We start from the raw sequence: 6,000 nt of genomic DNA, 5'->3' as shown, positions 1-6,000 counted from the left end.
CGACAAATTATCAAAACATAGATGTCCTTCAGTCAATGAATGGATAAACAAACTGTAGTACCTTTTTACCGTGGAATACTACTCTGACATCTAAAGGACAGAGCACTGACACTCGAAACAACCTGAATGGTTTTCCTTAAAGTTTCACTGAGGGAAATAAATGAGACCCAGAAGAAGTCATACACATACATGAGATACATGACAACCAAGATGGTTGTTCTCTTGCTGTCTGTACAGTACATCCCCTGCTCAACCGGTCTCTATCACACCTACACCCTACTCACATGACTGACCTCCCCTCTTAATCATTGATTTGATCAGTAAATACCTGCATACTTGTCCCGGGGCCCAGCTAGCGATTGTTCTCATCTCTAGATCAGAACCTCACCGCTAAGATAGTTTATCAAAGGGAAGATGATGGACATGCTCCTCTATTGGTTTCCCTGATAACTATGAACCAACTGGAGGTCAATTCCCCCTATGACTGGTAACCTCCCTCTACTCCCCACCACCCCAATAGCGAAGACTAGTGCCATGTCCTGCCGCTCATTGCGCGGTGTCAATCCCAGAGCTTACTTCAGCCACATAAAATCCCCCTTGAATTAAACCTATGGTGTCTCTGTTTTGCTGACTCCAGACTCTTTCTTTGGTCTTGAGAGTGGGCAGGTAGAAGGCTTGCAGGCCTGTGAGATGCAGCCCAACAGATTCCATTTATGACATTCTGAAAAGGCAAAGCTATAGGGAGGGAGAAGGGATCTGTGGTTCTAGGAGTTTAGTAGGGCAGGACTGGGATGGGGTGGAAGTGGTATTAACTACAAAGGGGCAGGACAAGGGAATCTTTGGGATGATGAAACAGTTTGTAACACAACTATAGTGGTAGATGTACAACTTTGCATGCATTTGTCAAAACCCAGAAAGCTATATACCACAAACACTCAACTTCAGTGCATGAAATGTTCTAATAAAAAAAACCTGAGGCTCTGAATTTCACCGAAAGTAACACAGTTTGGATGTGGTAGAGGCAGCATCTGAACCCATAGTTTTCATGGCTCTAAAGCCCACGCCCACACTGCCACCCCACACTGCCTCTGGATCCCTTACCACAGAGACATACACTCCCACCGACACTGACTTTTCAATGTTCTCCAATACTTTGCTCCAAAATGATCAACTGATTGATATCCAAGTGTCCTCAACAACATATATTCTTTCAAAATAAAAAAAGAAATTTTATTTTGTACATTGAGAGCACTTATCCACAAATGTGAAAGCACTACAGCTGTGTTGTTCTTCACATACCAGATTTGTCAACATTTGTAAGGGGTAGCGGGTATATGTGTATATATGGGATACATATGTAGGGGATATATATGTATAACGCATATGAAAGTGAAAGTGTTAGTCACTCAGTCGTGTCAGACCCTTTGTGACCCCATGGACTGTAGCCCACCAGGCTCCTCTGTCCATGGGGTTCTCTAGGCAAGGATACTGAAATGGGTAGCCATCCCCTTCTGCAAGGGATCTTCCCAACCCAGGGACTGAACCCAGGTCTCCTGCATTGCCAGCAGATTCTTTACTGTCTGAGCCACCAGGGAACCCCGTATATCATATATATGCATACACATTTTGGCTGTAGCAAGTGAGAGATCTGGAGTGGACTGAAATACTTATATTCTTATACTGTTTTAATGAACTTCACAGGAGCACTTTGAAATATGTTTTTAATGTTTACTTTCAAAAGAATATCTTTTGGCTACATTAATTGAAGTTATATAGGCACTGCCCTGGCAGTCTAGTGGTTAAGACTCCATACTTACAATACATAGGGCAGAGGTTCAGTCCCTGGTTGGGGAACTAAGATCCCACAAGCCATGTGGCATGGCCAAAAAAATTTTTTTAATTAAAGTTATAAAACAGTTGGAAGACCTCCCATGAAAGAAAGGTCTGCACATCAGTATCTAAACTTAGACTATGACTCTTCCAGGAATTTAGCTTACTCTCCAGCCTGAGGCCTGTCCTTAAAGAATTTTTCTTTTTTTGGTATCTTTGTTTTTAATTTAATTCCCATTGTAGGCAGAAGCAAGGACACTAAAGAAAACTGAAGGGCTGCATATTATTGCTAATGCATAATGAAGAGCCAAAAAGTAACTTTCCCAAGGTCATATGATCTCAGAGACAGAACTGGAAACCTATCTCAGGCCTCTTGCCCTTTATCCTGGCCTCCAGCTATAACCTGTTTCACATTCCCTTCTCTTCTGAGACACACCCTGCTCAATTTTTTAAAGTACTTCAATTTAATTTTTAACACTTTTGTAATTGTTTACAAATGTCCTAGGACTGTTCACACAGCTGATAACAGTTTAATGAGAAGAGTCCTTGGCAGGGAAAACCCAACAGAAGGCTGAGTAAAAAAAAACCTTATTCTAAGAATGAGGCCTCTTGGTAACAGAGAAGGGCTGAGAGAATAAAGGTGAAGTGTCAAATTCCCTGCTCCTACTGAACAACTATGTGATAATCAGACTCCTAAGTAAACAAATTCAGTCTTGCAAACCTTTGAATCCTTACCTCATATTTAAGATACTGTGTGGAAGAAAGGGCTGGACAGTGTAATAAGTAAGCTCATAGTCAAATTACAGCTTTGCCACTCATTATTAACAGTTCTGTGATGGGGAGAAAATGACTGAATGTCTTCACGCGTCAGCTTCTTTATCTGTAAAATGAACGTGCATCATTGTATCCATCATAAATTTCCCATGAAGATTAAATGAGTACTTGGATAACAAGTTAGTATCTTGGGGAAAAAAGTCAGATTTATTCCTCACATCTGAAAAATGAAATTATTAAAGTAGTAGAAGAAAACATGGGAGGATTTATTTTATAACCCTGGAGTGCTAAAGGCTTTCCTAAATATAACACAAAATCCAGAAACCATTACAAAAAAGGTTTATTTACATGAAAGGTAATTTTCTTATTCTGCATGTCAAAAATGCTATAAAAATTTTTAATGCTTTAAAATAATGAAATATTGTGTAATTGCTCTATAGTAGTGATATAACTATACGGATAAATATATAGTATAACATGGATGAACCTTACATAATATTGAGCCAAAGAAAACAAAGAAAAGAATATATACCACATTATTTCATGTAGGCAAAACTAACCTATGGTGTTAGAAGTCAAGGGAAATACTGTCTTGGGGTGTAAGAAAGCCATAGCAATAAGGAAGGAGATTTGAGGGGAGATTCTGGGGTTCTTGCCAGTTGCATTCTTTGTCATTGGTAATTATACAGATGTGTTTGAGATATTTTTGTTTCCTGATTATTGTGGTGGGTATCCATGTTAAAACTCACAAAAGCATAAATCAAAATTAAAATTCAATTTTACCCGATGTAAATTTTGAAATAATAACAGTTTGCCATGAAAACAAATAGGCATAAAATTAAAAAAAAAAAAGAATGAGGCAGCTTATGTATACAGATTATGGGGAGATTGCAAGACATTTTGTTAAGTCAGAAACCAAAGTGCATTGTGGTGCACACAGCAGACTATCATTAGTGTGATTAACAATTATATTCATTTATATATGTGAGGTTAAATTGCATGAAGTTACTGAGTTTTAACTTCAAAAATAACCGTCATATAGTTCAACATATGTATGTATGTATATTTGTAAACAATAGGTATTATACAATAGAATATATCTGTAAAGACACATAAGAAACCAATGACCGTGATTGCCACCAGTGAAGGAAACAAGGCAGTTGGAAGTATCAGTTGTAGTTGTATCCCTTTTTATCCCTTGAATTCATCACCCAAGGATGGATTAACTATTCATTCAAAAATTAATTCTAATATGCAAAAAAAGTAGGCAATGAGCAATACTTTCAAAATTTTAAAGAGAAATTGTTTTCAGTCTCAAATTCTCTTTGAGTCAAATAATTAATCAGTCATGTATGTGTCCATAAATGCTTAGGAAAAATACTGAAGGCTACACATCAAATTATTAGCTTTGGATACGTTAACTCTGAACAATGTAACTAATTAAAATGGGGAATACAAATTTTGCTTTTCACTCTGTGTGTTTCTTTATGCTTTGAATATTTAAGATGTATATCTAAGACATAAAACCAAAGGTGTAGCTAAGCCCCAAGAGTAGGCACTGTACCCTTCTTGCATCTGTCTCAGAACAGGACACTACATTAACTGAATTTGCAAAGGAAAACAGGCTCACTAAATAATAGTGAGATGTGGATATTTCACTCCAGAATCTAGAATTTCTAGTCTAGATTTTCTAGGGAGAACAAAAGTCATGGTTTACATTGTTTAGTGCACAGTATTTCGCTCCAAATCATCTTATTAAATATATCTTTTCTCCTCAAACCACCCTACCTGCTGCCCTGTGGTAGTAATCTCCCCATGCAGATCTCAGCTTTGTCTGGCTCATTGTCCTCCACCATCTCCAAGATCTCTAGGCATTTCGTCTCTCCTTTCCTCAAACAGAGCCTCCTCTGCCCCACCTCCCCAATCTTCCACCCCCAAGGATGGAAGTCTACCCTGGACAGGAGAGGCAATTGTTACAGGAAGTTGATTTTGCACTTAGCCAAAAAAAGATCCTCTAGTTACTAGGCACTGTAAGAGAAAGAGAGGAAATCCTAAGCATGGCAGAAAGTGAAGAGGAACTAAAAAGCCTCTTGATGAAAGTGAAAGTGAAGAGTGAAAAAGTTGGCTTAAAGCTCAACATTCAGAAAACGAAGATCATGCCATCCGGTCCCATCACTTCATGGGAAATAGATGAGGAAACTGTGGAAACAGTGTCAGACTTTATTTTGGGGGGCTCCAAAATCACTGCAGATGGTGACTGCAGCCATGAAATTAAAAGACACTTATTCCTTGGAAGGAAAGCTATGACCAACCTAGATAGCATATTCAAAAGCAGAGACATTACTTTGCCAACAAAGGTTCGTCTAGTCAAGGCTATGGTTTTTCCTGTGGTCATGTATGGATGTGAGAGTTGGACTGTGAAGAAGGCTGAGCGCGGAAGAATTGATGCTTTTGAACTGTGGTGCTGGAGAAGACTCTTGAGAGTCCCTTGGACTGCAAGGAGATCCAACCAGTCCATTCTGAAGGAGATCAGCCCTGGGATTTTTTTGGAGGCAATGATGCTGAAGCTGAAACTCCAGTACTTTGGCCACCTCATGCGAAGAGCTGACTCATTGGAAAAGACTCTGATGCTGGGAGGGATTGGGGGCAGGAGGAGAAGGGGACGCCAGAGGATGAGATGGCTGGATGGCATCACTGACTCAATGGACGTGAGTCTGAGTGAACTCCGGGAGTTGGTGATGGACAGGGAGGCCTGGTGTGCTGCGATTCATGGGGTCGCAAAGAGTCGGACACGACTGAGCGACTGAACTGAACTGAAGTCTTCTTCTGTCACTGAAAATCTTGAAAGGATGATACTTGCAATTTAAGAAAGTTAGAGGGGATTCCCTGGTGGTCTAGTGTTTGGGACTCCACACTTTCACCATTGAGAGCCTGGATTCAACCCCTAATCAGGGAACTAAGATCCTGCAAACCATGCAGTCAAAAAGAAAACAAAAATTAGAGTTAAAAAAATAAGACTTTTTACTGGTATCTTCTTAACCACGGAGATTTGTTATCAACACGTAAGCTAAGGTTCTTTAGCTTAACCAGACACTAGGCTCCTACAGGAATAGATGAAATAGATGAAAAGAAAATGAAATCGAATGAGGCATAATTAAAAGAAGCAGACTTGACTTTTCAACCCAGGGACAAAACAAGAGGTGGAACACGTGTGACGGTCTGGGATGCTCGTGGCTGCACCTTTTAGACCTTCAGAGAAGAAAGAGCGTGTGTGTCCACCGTCTACCAGGGGTCATTACCAACCAGCTGCTCCGTGGCTCCCATGGCACCCAGGAGGTGCTGTGTCATCCTCCCCTCACACTGGGCAGACACCTGAGGCTTCTAGTCTCGGTCAAA

The sequence above is a fragment of the Bos grunniens genome, chromosome 22 (assembly GCF_055505025.1).
Source record: "Bos grunniens cultivar Pamir isolate PY7600 chromosome 22, Bosgru_T2T1.0, whole genome shotgun sequence".
Taxonomy (NCBI): Eukaryota; Metazoa; Chordata; class Mammalia; order Artiodactyla; family Bovidae; genus Bos; species Bos grunniens.
This window is presented reverse-complemented; position numbering follows the sequence as displayed.